Consider the following 18846-nt stretch of genomic DNA (forward strand, 5'->3'; position numbering starts at 1 on the left):
TCTCTCTCTCTCTCTCTCTCTCTCTCTCTCTCTCTCTCTCTCTCTCTCTCTCTCCCTGCCTCCCTCCCTCCCTTTCCTTTCTCCCTCTCTCTCTCCTTCTCCCTCACTCTCTTCACTCTCTCTCACCTTTTGTGTGTGTGTTTGTGTGTGTGTGTGTGTATGTGTGTGTGTATGTGTGTGTGTGTGTGTGTGTGTGTGTGTGAGAGAGAGAGAGAGAGAGAGAGAGAGAGGAGAAAGAGAGGTTATTAGTGTATTGGATATGGGACAAATTAGCAAACAAATAAAAATTAAGAGACTGAATCTTTCAGAGAACTACTTAATGGAATGATATTTTACTGTTGAGTGCTATTTTACTATTATATAATGTATAATATCATGTATATAATAATGGACACACACACATATACACATACATAGACAGTATGACAAAATATTTCCTAGATCTTGAAAGACACCTGAGTAATTTAACATATGTGAAATGCCACATATGATAATATAGATTTAACATCCTTTATCTGAACACTCACTAATACTTTGCCAGAAAGATATTTTAATTCATTTGGTTGATTAACTTTTTCTATTACTATGGGCCTCTGAGAAAACATAAGGCTTGCATAAACAAAAATCTTTATGTGGACAATTTTCATGAGGATTAGAGTTAAGTAAGTTACAATTTGAAATAGCAGTACTAAAATATTCAAGAAGAATTTAATTTTTCCTAAGTATCACCAAAGTTGTAATATGTAATATAAAATCTGATATACCATGCAAAATCAAAAATGATTGTGAAACTAGTTAATAAACCAAACGTATAATAGTTCACAAAAAGTTTTTAAAGTTTTTTTCCTATTTGTAAATATTGGAATTTACAAAATAATGTATGAAAAGTGATAAATAAAATAATTTTATTTAAATGAATTATTATCACTTTTTATTAAACAAGTAAATATTAATCAAAATGCACTTAAGGTTTACTTAATATTGCTTATAACTCAATACATGTGTGGATTTGGGATCTTGTATTTCATTGTCCAAATTATTAACTCCCTCCCTCATTCCCTCCCTCCATCTCTACCTCCCTCCCTCCCTTCCTCCTTTTCTCCCTCTCACATGTGTATACTTAATTTCAAGAAAGAAAAGGAGTAGGAAATTGGAACATCATTGGAACAATAGAATTATCAGAATTCTACACAGATGACTTAAACAATGTGATGGCTATTCTTGGATGTCAACTTGACTACATCTGAAATTAACAGGAATCCATATATGGAGTGTCCCATATGTAAGGGATTTTTTCTTAGTTTGAAGTGGGTAGATCCACTTCTAAAGAGGATGAGAACACAGGCATTTAATCCATATCTGTCAGGCTGTAGAAGACATCCTGGGTGTTTGGCCACACCCCCAGAACCCAGAGATCTAACCCAGGGTCTCACCTCCATGGTGGGTCACTTAAGGCACAGGTAGACAGCATGACTAACAGGTCTCTGCCTCAAGATTTACATATTAATGAATTACCTAAAGGCCAGGGACATAGATAACTAAGTTTTCATCTCCCTAGCCCCTCCTTTTCCCACTCCCCAATATAAGGGGGCTCCTCCTGGCATTCTGGGGGAGATCACTTTATCTAGATACAACTATCATGGCCAATAAGACTACTATGTCTTCGATTCCATGTGTCTCCTGGAACTTTGGACTCTCTTGTGTAAGTGGGAAACTTGCCCAGGGGGAAAGCCTTTCTGGTGCACCCTACTCCAGCAGTCCATGGGGCTCCCTCCCCAGCAGCAGCGGTCTGTGCACCCACTCCTTTGCGGGCTGCCTCCATCCCTGCTACGGGGACTCCCTCCCTGGCCACCGGCCACGCTGGGTCCCACACTGGGCAGTGCCGCCACTGCAGCACGCGGGCGGCCTAAGCCCCGTGACATTGGAGAGATCAAACTATGAGCTAGGTGTGCTGTTGAGTCCCCCGGACCGCCAAGTGAGCCATGGTTCTGAGGACTGCCTTGGCCTCAGCCGTGGGGTGCAGGTGCACCTGACCTGCCCCATGCCCCACGTAAGTTTTAAACCACACATATCAATTGAGGTAGTAAGTCCTACCTTTAATCTGAGCTGTGCCTTCTGTTGGAAGCCTATATGAAGATATGGAAGAAGGAAGATTTTTGTTCTTTGTCTGCTTGCTCTTACCTCCCTAGTGAGTCATTTCTTTCATTGGCATTAGAGTCTATTTCTTCAAGATTCTGATATGTACTGAAGACAAGTTGAGATAGGAGATACCAGGATTGAACAATTATTGGATCCTTAGACCTTCTGTACATGTGTACACAGGCAGCAATTGGTGTGTTAGTTAGACCATAGGCTGTAAACCATTCTAATAAATCATATATGTATATGTATATATATGTATATAGTATATATTATGTATCTATATATAAATCATATAATATCCAATATTTGTATATGTATGATTTATTTATGATTTGCATATGATTTGTATGTGATATATATGATATACATATATATGTATATATAAAAGAGAGAGAGATTCACAGTATAAATGCCATTATTCTAAAGAATCCTTACTAATACAATTTTTCTTTTATTTCAAACCCTTCTCCCTATTTTTGATAGCTAACAGATGCAGATTTGCTTCAGAACCCACCATATATATTTATTGAAACATGGTAGATAACGCTTATAACCCTTGGATTTGACTATAACTTGGCATTTCTTTTTGTTCTTTACAATGTGTCATGGTACTCATTTTCTGTTTATAGCATTTCTAGCAAAGTGTGAACTTTTATGACACAATTTAGTTCTAGAAAACTCTGAAAAAAGCTGCAGGAGCTGTATCTCTTGCACCTGCTTGGAAAGAAATGGAAGGCATTCTTATTCAAGTGCAAGAAATGGAGAGGATTCTCTAAAGAAAATTGCTTCTTTTTCCTTTTATTTCCATATTTCATTTAAATAGTCATAAAATAAAAAGGGTTTTATAAATACATAATATAGTATCACGTTAGATCAGACACAGATGTATCAAATTAAAATGTCTCAGTTATAGAATAAGAAAGGCAGACTAACTTTTTAAATGGCAAGATGACAGACACCCTACTCATCAATTAGCCTGTTTCAAAACCCTTGGTGCTCTTCCATTACAAAAAATTACATATCCTTTCAAATACATAAACATAATACAATATAAGTTGAAGAGTCAAAAATTGCTGAATTTTAAGGCCTTTTAATTTTGGAACTAAACCTTATTTAAGCAGTGAGCGTCCTTCCAACACCTTCTTTCAATTGTGTATATAATTATGATATGTAACCTTAAGCTGAAGGCACGGCAGCTGGCATGAGCTCAGAAGCACCAATCTGGCACCAGCTTCTGCAGTTGTGGGCCTTTTTGATTTAGTTTTTTAGCCTATAAGTAGGGGATATGTACTTTCCACAATTACTAAACCAATTTTTACTTATATCCCTAATTTATATTTACCCCACCAAATTTTAATTGGCTAATCTTAAAAAATCAACTAAAAACTGCAAAGTGCTAATGTCTAACTTGCTTAAAGTTAATAATTAAACAGCCAATGAATATAAGGGTTTCCTGTCTTTCAACTAAATCACTGAATCAAATGCTTCTAGTAAATGTCCCATTTCCCAGCTTTTAACCAGGATTTTAGTCTTCTTGGGCCCCTTTAACACCATCTTAAAGCCAGCAAAATGTTACAAATTTATATATATATTATCTGAATATAATAGTTTTTTGTATAATTTATTTTAAGTTGAAGCCACTCTTAGGGCAGGAAAGAGTTAACAAGTTCAAAAAATGCAAACATTTTGGCTGAGAGATCTTTTATTTGTTTTTTTTTTTCTTGACTGCAAGGTACAAGGCAGGGATTGCTGGAGCCTTGCCAGAGTTTATGGAAACTGAAAGGGGGTGGAGGTTTAAGAGCCAATATTTTTTAAGTTTTTTAATGTTTTAAATCTTTAAAATTTTTTTAATTAATTTATTATTTTTTTCTGCTATTATTACTATAATATATGCCAGAATGAAAAGAAAAAGACAAAAGCTGCAGTATATAAAACAAGTTAGGAATGTATATTTAATTGAAAATGCATTTTATTTTTCATATATTCATGATGATTGATTTAATGTAACTTGTAGCTTAGTTGATTATTTTTGTTAAGATTTGTAGCTTGTTTTTGTTTTATTTTAAAAAGTTATTGTTATTAGATTTATTATCTTTATCATTAAATTTATAGCCATCATCAGGGCTTATTTGAGCTTTTTTATTAAAATTTTTTAAATGTATTTAATCTGATTAGTGTCATTTAATAATTTTTATTGTAATTATTTGTGGGGTTGTAGTGTGTATGTGGGTCTGATGTTGGGTTGAATTGTGGGTCCTCCATGTGCCTTCCCAAGGAGCTAGGGCTGCTGGTCAGAGAGGTAGAGGCATGGGAAGTTGACTGTGTTCACTCTACACTGGTGCAGGGTGGACATTGGGCTATATGAAGCTATGGTACTCCACTACTGGGGTGGAGAACACAGTCTGAGGTTCTGAGGGGAGCCAGAGCTTTTGGGTTGGGGATCCCCAAGGCAAAAGATGGCTGGGAACTGGTTGGTTCTCAGTCCCTTGGGCTCTCAGCCACCACCGGGCGAGCCACAGAAGGACAACCAAGGTGGGGGCATCTGAGCTGGATCAGCCCGCAGCTGAAGGGGAGAGAGGAAGAGATGAGCTTTGTCTTTGTCTCTCAGAAATGAGAGTCTTGATTAAGGCTACTTGCTTGGCTGGGTCACAGCTGGCTCGGCTTGCTTGCTTGCTTGGGTTGCTGGTCCTCTGCTTGTCCTCTGTGGTTGGGAAAGTAGAGAGCTCATCTGCCGGAGATTAGGTGGCATCTCTGTAGTTGAAAACCTTCTCCACTGTTCCCCACAGTGGGTCCCAAAGAAGACAAATAGACTGTGGCCTTAAGATATTTATTGTCATGGTGGAAAATGGATGAAACTATACCCTGGTTTCTCAGGGCAGGTCTGAGGTTAGATATCTTTTGCAAGGAGGAGGGTCTAGGAAGGAAGGCTTAACTGGCTTCTGGCCTTTAAGTATCTCATTAATATGGAGATCTCTCTTGAAGCCTGTAGTCATGCCCTCTAGCTGCAGAGGGGCAAGTAGGGGTGATCTTCTAAGTGCCTGAAAGGCACAGATCACTGGAGGTCTTCTGCCTCATGTCAAGAGCCTGGAGTCTGAGAGAGTGGTAAAATGTCTGCCATCCCTGGCAGAAAAACCTGTGGGGTCACAAACCTGTGGGGTCTCCTGCCATTTCCAGCCAGTGCTCATCCAGAAACCATGCTGTCCTTTCATGGTCCTACAATTATTATATTAATAAATATATTATTTAATAAATTAAAAACAATTATAATTTTATGTATTAAATTATAATTTTCAAAAGTGTTTTGTAATATTATAATAAAGTATAACTAAGTTTTAATAATAGAATTATAATTTTAGAAGATTTAATTATTTTAAAATTTTTAAAATAGTTTAAATAATTTAGTGTTTTTAAAATTAATAAGAAATGTATTGTTTTTATGTTATAAAGTTTGGATGTCAATAGAAAAAATTTCTGTATATTAATATATGAAGGTGCAGGTTTAATATTTTATTCAAGACATATTTCTAATGTTTATAAATATTTAATTTTAGGATATTATTGCATAAAATTTTATTTTAATTTAAAAGTATTCTTAAAGGGCTAGAATTAGGGGTTGGTTTATGCCATATGTTATTGCTCAGAATGGTTTAAATTTTAAGTTATTAGTTTTAAATTAATTTTTGGTATTGATATTATAAATTATTAATCCTATATTATAAATTAATACTTAATATTTTATAATTAAGATAAGAAAATGTCTTAACATAATATATATTTAAGGTCAGAAATAAACATGCAGTGGCTATATATATTTATATATTTCAATTAGATAATTTAAAAAAAATTAGCTATAATTTTAAGGGAGGCACATTTTACTACCTGTTGAATTTAAGTTTTATAGCCATTGGTATTTTTATTAGAGAAGCTGAGAACTTGCTGGTCTCAGTAGAAGCAGCTTTCACAGACCAAGCTGGCTTGTTGCCAGCTTGATTTAGTCAGGAGTCAGGACTTAAAGGCCAGCACAAGTTTATTAGTTCTTGGATGTTTGGTGGTGGTGGAGGTGGTAGTGTTGGGGCATTTGTGTTTTGTTCTTTTGTTTGGACTTTTTTTTTAATTTTTTTGAACGGAGACTAAACTAAGTTAAGAGCTGAACAGCCAGAAAAGTACGATTTTATCTTTCATTCCCCAGATGTTTTACACTACAGGAGTTAAACAAACAAACAAACAGACAAGAGTTGGTAGATCTGTTGGCCATTTGTGTTTTTCAAAAGATGGTTAGTTTTATCGACCATAGAGTTAAGCTTTGATTTTTGGTGTTTTTTTTTGGCCAGGCACTTGAAATATAACCAGACTAAGTTTAAAGAAGTGGAGCTGGCTGGCTGCCTGTCGTGTCTTTTAAGATAAGAGCAGAGGACAAATGATTTACAAGGACATAAAATACACACTGAAAGGCGTTTCCAGGAAAGCAAAATCAAAAAGGAAAGGCTGTTTCAGACAGTCTTCCTTTCTGTGCACAGAAAGGCCACAGACCCACATATGACTCAGAAATTAAATGAGAACTAGCAAGTTTTTGTTTTTTTCCCCTATCTGGGCCATTTAGGAGCATTCTTTTAAGTACCAAGCCTGGTGAGAGAATATACGTCCACTCTGTTCCTCATGACCTCCAAATTGACAACAGAAAAACAAACACAAATACAGACTCAGACTGACTTACTGATTGATGGGGAAAGAAATTTCTCCCAAATGCTCAACTATTTGGGGGTTTTCAGTGAATCCTGGACAAGCTCTCACATTTAATGGTCCGAGAATTGCCAAAGAATGATACCCCATACTCAAATAGTATTCAAGAGTCAAGAGCATTTATTTAACAGAATTTTTGTATGCAGGCGTCTCCTCATTTAAAAATAAAAACACAGACATGTGCTTTGCAGGGGCAATTTAAAGCCTGTTAAGGTAGGAGTGGATAACTTTTCCTTTTCCTTAATTGATTGCATCTATTTTCAGGAGTATGGGTGGTTAGGGCTCTGGAAACTTCTCAGGGTGATAAAACATCCTTGGATTGGCTGCCTATAGCTGTGGTTGGCTGGTCTCTGACTCCTGCATCCAGGTTCTCATTTAAAAAACAAACAAAACAAGAACAACATCTTAAAACTTATGCCTAGTTTCTCAAACTACCATTCATAAAGTCAATCTAGTTGCAGCTAGCTAAGTCCTTTCAGAATAAACTCCGTAAAATAATCCAGGAGAACCCACATACTTCCCCCCACCCCCAAAATGGAAGAAATGGAATAAATCACTGTTAAAAAATAAACAAATTGTTTAAAGAAACAAGTAAATCTGTTCAAGATCTAAAAATAGACATAGAAACAATAAATAAATAACAAACTGAGGAATTCTGGAAATAAAAAAAATAGATATTTAAACAACAACTAAAGAAGCAAGCTTCACCAACAGAATACAAGACATGTAGATCGATTCTCACTCATTGAAAATATAATAGAAAGGATGGATACATTAGCCAAATATAATGTTAAATCTAAAATATTTCTGTCAAAGAACCTCAAGGAAATACCAAACTGTATAAAAAGACCAAACCTAAGAATAGTAAGAATAGAGGAAGGAGTGGAATCTTAGATCAAAAGCCCAGAAGAATGGAGACTGCAGAAAAGGTCTCCAATTATGAGATTACTGGGATCCTGTCTTTTGTGCTGGTCAAAGGCTTTCAAGGTGTAGACTGTTGTGGGAAGGAGAACTTACACCCCTATAAGTGACTCTTCAAATATGATTATAAGGAAGACTAATAAAGCCATTGATACGTCAGAATGAACTTCAGTGGATTGATGCATTGATTTGTGGGTATAACATTAGTTTTAGGGAAAGGAGTAGTTGTAGTTCATGTCTTCCTCTGGGAAAGAATTTTGACAAAACAAACAGTGAAGTTTCTATTCAAGTCCATCTTGGCAAACCAACAAGTCTCTTGGACTTCCTTACAGAAATATTGATGAAGCATTATTCACAAAAACATGGGTGACAGTAAAACTATAGAATAACTGTACAGTCTTACCAGAACATGGATGGTATATTCTTCATATATACATAGATGGAGAGCTATTTTCAAATAACCTTATATCTTCTAAATATTGTGCTATCTCCTGAGACAGATTACATCTGGAGATGAATTATATAAATGAATTATCTTTAATATAAATATAAAGGATAAGACCAATGTATTTCTTTTCTTTATGCAATTCCCCAATAACCACATAGAAGAAATAAGATTTATTCAAAACTGCAGTTCAGTAGCAGAGTACTTAAATTATCTACCTTTACGTTGTATGTTAATATATCTCCCTCCCAGCCCAGTCCCATAATACTTGCATATTATTATTGATCTGTGTCTTTGTACATCTTCTTTGTGGTTCTAGTTCCTCCATCCTGCCACTGATCTGCTTCTTCTCTTCTCCCTTTCTCTTTCCTAAGCTTGTGGACGTCTTACCCTATTCACTATTGTGCCCAACCCTTAGGTGTTCAGTATTCATTGACAAGGCAGAGAATAAATTATAAGACGTGTTTACACAAATTTGAGACAAGAGATTCTAGGTACAAGCATTACAGTGCTGTGTCTGGATTGAAACAAATCATTAGGGCAGAGAAATCAGCATTTTAATAGCCTAAGTATAAACTTTACACATCATACAAAACATTATGCCTACATCTTCCAATTTTTATGTAATAAATGGTTCGTTTTCTAGTAGTAATAAACAATATACAGTGGGAACAATTATGAAACAGTAATGAAAACTAATACGTAAGAGTAGCATTCACAGTGTTCAGTCCATTTATATTTGCCAACTTAGATATACTATTCTATCATTTATCCTATCTTGGTGAGTACAGGGGTCTATATGTAAATAGTTTTCTATCCTTACTTGTATTACCATCCAAAAATAAACATCTTTTAAGAGCTACAGCATCTTCTTACATACTAAACAACTTAAGCTTATAGTAAGACTATGACTATCTATTCTTCAACCCCATAAAAGACATGAAAATGAATTTTTTCTGAGTATGCAGGAAGTGCTGCGATATAGCTTCTAGAAATTATAAAAATGACAGAGAGAGCTGACTGCCTTGACATTCCCAATATTGTTTCTATAATATTGGACCATCTGTCTTCAACCTTCTGGCATAGTATATCTGACCATTTGTGAAGCAGGAATAATGAAAGACTTTTTTATCCTGTCTAGGCAAAGCTTGGCACTCAACTTTCTTGTGTTCATTCGTCCTTTCTGAAAAATTTTATTTGCAGTTGAAGCATAGGCATTTTCTTTGGACAGTGGCTAGCTTGCCACAATTGGAGCTATTCTATATGAAGGTTATTGATACTCATTATCTTGTTTGAAGTGGAATGTGTGTACTGTCTGGAGCACACCTGTCTCATAGTAAAAAAAAAAAAAAGAAACATTTCATAATGAAATAATTTTAAATGCCAGAATCTGTGAATATCTTTAGTTTCTTAAGACCAAATATATATCTATAATATATCTGAATTGTCAAACATTGTTTATTCTTTGGTATTTACTATATCAATAATCTTGAAAACATTTTATTGTATTTAACTTAACTAGTAGCCAATATGACTAAGAATTTGAGTATCTGACTATTAATTTGAATTTCTTAACCATCCCTAATAGTTCAGAACTTGTAACTTTTATCAGGCCTACGAGAGTATAATAGCAGTTTTCAAAAAGATAAAAACTTATATTGCATGTTTAAGAAATATTTATATATGGCATGAAACAAACTATATATGTAATATATATTCAAGATAATCTTAAATTTGCATAAATTTATAATACCTTATACCAGTGTCAAAAATTACATTTCTGTATCAATATACAAAATTCTGTACCAAGATCTTTAGGGGTGTCTTTTTCTTTTAAACATGATTTTTATCACTTTGGATGGGATTCATGATTTTTCATCTCCCATATAAACATATACAAAGCCACTTTCCCAGCATAACAGATTTTATACTCTTCATTCTGAGGTTGATATATCTTTGAAATAACAGGCTGACATAATTCATCAGATTTTCTTTCTATAACCCAATTTCAGCTGCTTTTGCTTTTTTTAATTAGCATTTAAAAATGTAAAATCAATAAAGCATTACAGAACCTATATCTGAGGGTCTTTGATAATGCCTTCTGTATAGTATAGATTTATTTTAAACTACAATTGGATCTTTCACTGAATGCTTGCCCTGTAGGATTGTGTGGTATAGCTGTAATATGTTTTATAATACATAAAATTATTTTATTAGAGGCATATGCTGGAGTACGGTCAGTCTTAATTTGTCTAGGTATACCCATAATTACCATAATGTTTAATAAATGGGTAATAACAGAATTAGCCCTTTCAAAGGTGAAAACAGTTGCCCATTGGAATACTGAATACATGTCTATAGTATTATGTAGAAATTTCAGTTTACCAAATTACCAAACTCTATAAAATGAAACAAATGGATTTTGAAAATTTTACTTCTTTGAGTACTTTTAGGATTACTTCCTGCAAGCAATGGAGTTTGGTTTTTAAGAAACAAGTAGGATAATTTCTTATGATTTCTTTGACTTATTGCCAAATAATAATTTTCTTTAAATATTTGCTATAAACATGGTGATTTTTAAAATGAATTTCTGAGGCTTCTACCACATTTCCTAACAACAGCTGATCAATATCCTCATTACTTTGTGCTAGAGAGCCTAGTAGACCTGTATGGAATCTGATATGTGCTGTATATAATTTATGATTTCTATTTCTAAACATTTGTTGATTAGACAGTTGAATAAAGGGTGAAATCAATTCAGAATAATCCTGACTTAGTTCAGTAGTTTCTATACATAAAACATCTCTTTATGCATATTGAGAGTGAGTTACTGTCTTAGGAGATTCTTGAAAATCTAATAACATCATAAGAATTGTGTATAATTTTAATTTTTGAATTGAATTATAAGGACTTTCAACTACCTGATTTATATGTTCTAATTTACATCCTGCCTTTTCTGATTTATTTGCATCAGTGTAAATGTATGGGCTCCCAAAATTGGAATTTTTATTTTATGAGCAAGTACCTAATTAATTCTTTTTATAACCTGAAGTCACTTGCTTTCAGGGTATTTGTTATTCATTTTTTTCCTGAAAAAACTCCTTGCAAGCTCTTTGTCAGTGTTCATCTTGTGTCCAAATGAGAAAATCTCTGCATTAGTAAAAAGGTACCACAATCGCAGTTGTATCTATTCTAGCTAATTGACAAAGGCTAATTTTTCTCTTTAATATCAATTGTGAAAAAAGCAATCATTTATATCAATTACTATGATAAATGATTCCTTAGGTAACACAGAAGGCAGTAGGATTAAAGGTTGTAAAAATTCCATCAGATGAATTGTTTTATTAATTGCTCTGAGATATGTTAAAATCCTCTGTTTGTCCAATTTCTTTTTAATGAGAAATACCAGAGAATTACAGGGGTTGGTGGATTCTTCTATATCTTGGATATCCAGCTGTTTCTGAACTAACTGTTCTAGTACCTGTAGTTTTTCTTTTGTCTTAGATCATTGCTCAAATTTGCATCCAAATTTGTTGATCAGTCACCTACCTTTGAGATAAAGCTGTTGGGGTTTTATCAGCAATGGCTCCCCTATGTAAAGTAGAAGTATCAGCCTCTGCTGTATCTTGTTTATAGACACCCTGGACAGTCTGTAACTCTCGTTGATTGGATTCTTGATATATTTTTTTAATTAAGAGAATTACTTGTTTTGTGGTTTGTCTCTGAAATTAAAGGAACATTAATCTGTGTTTTTCATTGTTGTAACAGATCACTTCCACATAAATTTATAGTTATATCAACAATGTATGGCCTTAATTTTCCTGTCTGACCTTCAGACCCTGTACATTTAGACCATGTGGTACTTTGTTTTATCTGAAATAAAGTCCCACCTCCTTGAATATGGATATCTACCTCTTCAAGTAGCCAGTCTGAAGGTCAGTATTATTGAGAAATAATAGTGACATCTACTCAATTGTGGACCATTCTTTCAATTTCAATATTATTTATAAATACCTTTAGTTATGGCTTCTGATCATCTATAGATATTTGCCAAAAATATGTTTTTTTGGGGGGTGGCCCTTTTGAGTTTTTTGATTTGTCTATAGAATTTGTTCTAACCTTGTTATCTGTTCTTTTGATATCTATCTTCAGAGTAGTAGAGTTTAATTGTCTTGTGGAAGGGAATTTTCACTGTTTGATATTGGGGACTATAAGAGCAACCCCTGGGTCAGTAATTTGTTTACATTCACTAATCCAATGTAGGCCTTTGCCACATCTTTTACATACTCCAGGAGTCACAGGCTCCTTTTTGAAATTAAATTAGTTTTTTTGCAATTCCTTTTGAATTGACCTTGTTCACCAAAATTAAGACAGTTGAGTGTTTGTATCATCTCAAAGCCCTCAGTGTTGGCATTTCCTATTAAGACTATATTAGATCAATGTGATTTAATATTAACTATATTTCTAATCCATTCATTTATCAATGTTAACCTTGCATATAATGGTCTCATTACTTCTCTGCATTCAGTATTTGAATATTCAAAATTAAAAGATTCAATTTGTAATGAATGTGATATACTTTTCCCAATAGCTGAAGTCAATCTTTATAAAACTTCAATGGATGTTTCTTTGGACCTTGCATAATCTGAGAAAAATAGTTCATGTATTTTTCTTGTTTCCTCAATCTTGACTCAAGCATTTAAAGTTGACCTATGACATAATGACAAGATATCTTCATTATATTTGTCTTGCAACTCTGCCTTAAAAAAGTAACCCTCACCAAGCAGCTGATTGTTCAAAATACTGTGGTAGTTTGTATATGCCTGATCTTGGGACTGGCACTATTAGAAGGTGTGTTCTTTTTGGAGGAAGTGTGTAACTGTGGGAGTAGGCTTTGATAGAAATTCTTCCTAGTTGCCTAGAAGCCAGTTTTCTGTTTACAGTTGGATCAAGATGTAGAACTTTCAGCTCCTCCAGCATCATGCCTGACTAAGCCCTTCCATAGTTCCAGGCATGATGATAATGGCCTGAAACTCAGAACCAGTAGAGCTAGCCCCAATTAAATGTTTTCATTTCTAAGAGTTGCCTTGATCATGTTGTCTCTTCAAAGCAATAGAAACTCTAACTGAGACAGAAGTTGGTACAAGTGGTAGGGGTATTGCTGTGATAGGCCTGACATTGCTTATGTTTTGAGGAATGAAGATTTTAGGACTTGAAAAAGCAGCAGAGTGCTTTATCTGGGGCTTAGTGGCCCAGCCTAGTAGGAAGATGGAAGACATTAGTGCTGCATGTGATTTGAATAGTACAGACCTGGCCCAAGAGGATTCAATGGGGGGGGGATTTTAATATTTGGTCTAGGAACTAATTTTTATGATATTTTGATGAAGAAAGTGGCTGCGTTTTAGCTCTTGTCTGAAAAGTCTACCTGAGAGTAAGGTAAAGAGATTTATATTAATTGAAGACATGGGAAGTCTAAAAAAATACAAAAAACAAAACAAAACAAAACATAAAACCCAGCAGAGACATGTTCTGTGGTTTAGTATCAAGAAGAATATTTTAATCACACTTAGCAAGCTTTGAAAGGAAAACTAAAAAAATCATGGTTCAAATGATAAAAGGGCATCAAGAAGTACAATACAGCTGAATCCTATAACCAAGGAGATAAATAGATTAAAAGAGTGGTAACATCAGGCAAGATCCCATCCAGCGGAGCTTATTGCCTATGTGTTTGGAGTTGAAGAAGAAATATTTATTTCATGTTAGGCATTATTACCTGGTTGTTGTTTTCACTTGCACTTTTAGTCTGGAGTGAACTACAATAGAAAAAAAGGAGGCACAGTTGAACTACAATCAAGAAAAGGAGGGCACAGTTGTGGTCCAGATCTTGAAGCTAGAAGACACAGGCTTTTGATCTGGATCTTGAAGAACAGTGAGCATGAAAAGCATTGACCCAGGCATGGTGGTCTACACCTTTAGTCCCAGGAGAAAAAGGCAGGAAGAACTCAAGGAAGAGTTCAGACCAGACTGGGTCAGAGTATGTTCTAGGTGAAGAAAAGCTTAAATCCAGGCACAGTAGTATAAGACTTTGATCCCAAGATTCAAGAGACAGAACCATGTAGCTCTCTAAACTCAAGGTCAATCTACAGAAAAAGTTCCAGGACAGTTAAGCTTAGGCAGTCAAGGAACTGGAAAACAGAAAGCTGTGGATAATGTAAAGGGACAAGGGGAACATGTACCAGCTTCAACAAGCTGCAGAACTTGACAACTTCAGCCATGTGGCTCTGGCTATCCAGTGAAGAATAGAAGGGACTACTTGGACAATTGGATGCTGGTTAGCTTGAACTAAAACATGAGTGATGACTAAGAGACCAGCATCACTGAGATGAAATCTTCTGGGGAGTATTTAATGAGAGCACAAATAAGCTGTGTTTCAGAGATAGCCAAGGTTGTACCTCATGCTTCAGCTTGACTTGGTACTTTGTAAGAATCACCCAAGTGGTACTGGTTTTGAAGGCATAAAGGAGTCATAAAGAGCAGCTTAGACTTTGCTCTTTGTAAGGCCAAGGAAGACCAGTGGGAAAGGTGCAGCCTCAGTTGCAATTGATGTACCAGGACTGAAGGAGTCATGCAAAGAAGTCTTGGTACTATGAAATGAGCCTTTGAGAGTCTCTTGGTGAATCCTTGTTGCAATAGAAGTCTCCATCAAATTAGACATGCCAGTACATAGAATGATCACCAAGAACAGCAACAGCAATGGAGTAGACTCAATCACAGCCTAGAAAGCTACAGAGTGCAGAGATGAAGTGACCCTTTGGAGGAGCCCAGAAGACATGTGGATCTCAGACATTATAACAAAAAACTGTAAAGTTAAAGTTGTCTTAGATACTCCAAAATGTTAGAAATGTCAGTGTTGAGTTAAATATTAATGAATAAATCCTAGCTCTGGGTTCACTACCTGCCTCAATGTATGTTCCCAAATGAAAGGCACACACATAATAACCTTTATATTTTAATATCCCTTAACAGCACAATAGTTGGGCCACTGTCTAACCTCCACTGCTGATAGAATCTACCACCTGCCCTTAATTCTCAGTTATGACTTACTAAATTTTGTGTTCTATCTTGGCTGCCCTGGACCCAGTTGGACAGCCCTCTAGGCCATGCTCTCCCTGCTTCTTCACATGGCAGCTACTCCTCTATATACTGCATTTTTCTTGGGCATGGCATCCTTCCTCGCCTCTACACTATCCCAGCTTGGCACATGTTCTTCTGCCTGTTCCTGGTCCCAAGTCTTGGAAATCCTAAAAATAACAACTCTGTCTGTCCTTCCTAGCTATTGGATGTTGGCATCTTTGTTTATCAATCAGAACCAACTGGAGGAAGGTTACAAGAATCTATATGCAGACTTCTCATGGAAACAGACTTTTGGGTAATATAATTAGTAACACAAGCAACTACATGTCAGAGCCATGGAGTATCAATCATGGAATACCTGCTAAGGAAAGCTACTAATGCAGAGTAGAAAGAGCCAAAGAGAAAGAATTGCTGTAATCAACAAAGCTGAAAGACTTTGGAGATCTGAGAACTTTGACCTCAGACACAGAGATGCAGAGTTTGGAGTTTGCCCAACTTGTTTTCTGTCTTGATTTACTCCAGTATTTCCTAATCATCATGCTCTGGAATGGTAATGCATATCCTGAATAATGTTGGAGGTATGTGATATGTCCTTTGATTTTGATTTCTTAGATGGTTACAGTTAAGAGATTACATTAATCTCAGAAGAGACTTTGAATTTTGGCATTTTAGCATTGCTGAGACTGTCATAGATTAGGGGACTTTTGAAGTTGAACTAAATGCATTTTGTCTTATGCTATGGCTAGGTGTGTCCCCCATGGATTAATGTACTTGAAAAACCCTATGTGGGCCCAGGATTGGAATGTGGTAGTTTGAATATGCTTGGCCCTGGGACTGGCACTATTAGGAAGTGTGGCATTGTTGGAGAATGTGTGTGACTCTTGGAGTGGGCTTTGAGATACCTTCCTCCCAGTTGCCTATAATCCAGTCTTCTCCTGTTTGCAATTGCATAGGGATATAGAACTCTCAGCTCCTCCAATGCCATGCCAACCTGGACCCTCCCATGAATCCTGACCTGATGTTAATTGACAGAAGTTCAGAAGCAGTAAGCTAGTGCCAATTAAATATTGTAATTTATAAGAATTACCTTGGTCACAGTGTCTCTTCAAAGCAATAGAAACCCTAAAATGAGTATTAATATCTTTAGTTTCATTTTTCCATGCTATCTACTTGACCCCTTCTTCCCATGATGAAACCCGTTATAAATCTGGCCCAGGTTCTAATATTGCTTATTCCATATCAATCCAGTTTGAGGAGATTATTCTATTTTTTACAGCCCAAGAAGTCATTTTTTTAGATTAATTGGTTATTTTATTTATTTATGTTTTAAATGTTCTGCACCTTCCTGGTCTGCAAATCACCCATCCAGTTCCCCCTCTCCATGGCCTCTAGGAGGGTGCTCCCCCAACCTCCCACTTCCATGTCAAGTCTCTTGCATCTCCTACACTGGGGAAACAAGCTTCCACAGGATCAAGGGCCTCTCCTCCCAATGATGCCAGATAAGGCAATCGTCTGTTGTATATGTTGCTGTAGCCATGGACTCACCCATGTATATACTCTTTGGTTGGTTGTTTAGTCACTAGGAGCTCTGAGGGGTCCAGTTAGTTGATATTGTTGTTGTTCTTATGGGGTTGAAATATCCTTCAACTCTTTCAGTCCTTTCCCTAACACTTCCCTTGGGGTCTGTGGGTTCTGTAACATGGTTGGCCGTGAGTATTTGCATCTGTCTTAGTCAGATGCTAGTGGAACCTTTAAGAGGACACCCATATTAAGCTTCTGTCTGCAAGCAGTTCTTGGCATTGGCAATAGTGTTAGGGTTTGGTATCTACAGATTGGGTGGATCTCAAGGTGAGGTGATATCTGGATGTCCTTTCTCTCAGTCTTTTCTCCATTTTATTATCCCTGTATTTCTTTTAGACAGGAACAATCCTGGTTAAACATTTTGAGATACGTGGGTGGCCCTATACCTTAACTGGGGGTCATGCCTATCTAATGGAGGTGGACTCTTCAAGTTCTATCTCTCCTCTGTTGAGTATTTTGGCTAATGGTATCCCCATTGAGTCCTAGGAACCTCTTACTTCCCTGAATTATGGGACTTTCTAATGATTGCCCTCATTCCCCAACCCCCCACTGTTACATATTTCTATTCTCCTGACTCTCTGGACTTCTTTCCTTACTCTTCCCATACCTTATCCTGACACCCCTTTTCCTGACTCACCCTCCCATCTCCCTCACAAGCTCCATCCCTTCCTCTATCTCCCTTAATTATTGTGTACCCCTTTATAAGTAGGATTGAAGCATCCACACTTTGGTATTCCTCCTTGTTAAGCTTCATATGGGTATTGTGAGCTTTTGGGCTAATATCCACTTATCAGTGAGTACATACAATGTGTGTCCTTTTGTGCTGTGTTATCTCACTCAGGATGATATTTTCTAGTTCCATCCATTTGTCTAAACAATTCATGAAGTCATTTTTTAACAGTTAAGTAGTACTCAATTATATAAATGTACCATACATTCTGTGTCCATTCTGTTGAAAGACATCTGCATTATTTCCAGCTTCTGGCTATTATAAATAAGGCTGCTATAAACATGGTGGAACACATGTCCTTGTTATACATTGGAGCAACTTTTGGATATATGTCCAGTAGTGGTATACCTGGGTCTTCAGGTAGAACTACTTCCAGTTTGCTGTGGAACCTGCAGACTGATTTCCAGAGTGGTTGTACCAGCTTGTAATCCATCCAGCAATGGAGAAGTGTTCCTCTTTCTCCATATACTTCCCAGAATCTGGTGTCACCTGAGTTTTCATCCTGATTGTATAAGGTGGAATCTCAAGGTTTTTTTGATTTGTATTTCCCTGATGATTAAGGATGTTGAACATTTCCTTAGGTACTTCTCGACTATTCAAGATTCCTCAGTTGAAAATTCTATGCTTAGCTCTCTACCCAATTTTGAGAAATAGGATTATTTGGTTCTGTAATGTCTAACTTCTTGAGTTCTTTGTATATTTTGGATAGTAGCCTTCTATCAGATGGAGGGTTTGTAAAGATCTTTTCCCAATTTGGAGGTTTCCATTTTGTCCTATAGACAGTGTCCTCTGCCTTACAGGAGCTTTTTAATATTATGAGATCTCATTTGTCAATTTTTTCCTTATCTATTGCTGTTCTGTTCTGAAAATTTTCCAGACTCTTCCCACTTCTCTTCAATTAGACTCAGCTTAACTTTTTTTATTTTTTATTTTTTTTTGGAATGTAGGTCCTTGATACACTTGGACTTGAGCTATGAATAAGGCAATAAAAATGTGTCAATTTACATTCTCTAACATGCCGACCTCCAGGTGAACCAGCACCATTTGTTGAAATTTTTTTGTTTTTTTTGTTTTGTTTTGTTTTGTTTTGTTTTGTTTTGTTTTGTTTTGGTTTGGTTTGGTTTGGTTTGGTTTGGTTTGGTTTGGTTTGGTT

The 18846-nt window shown here is 36.0% G+C and overlaps 1 pseudogene; it reads left to right on the forward strand.

Moving 5' to 3' along the window:
- Positions 1 to 1639: 1639 nt before the first annotated feature.
- Positions 1640 to 18846, forward strand: part of LOC114626063 — a 70535-nt pseudogene continuing 53328 nt past the window's right edge.

Source organism: Grammomys surdaster, unplaced genomic scaffold (assembly GCF_004785775.1).
Source record: "Grammomys surdaster isolate TR1022 unplaced genomic scaffold, NIH_TR_1.0 61, whole genome shotgun sequence".
NCBI lineage: Eukaryota > Metazoa > Chordata > Mammalia > Rodentia > Muridae > Grammomys > Grammomys surdaster.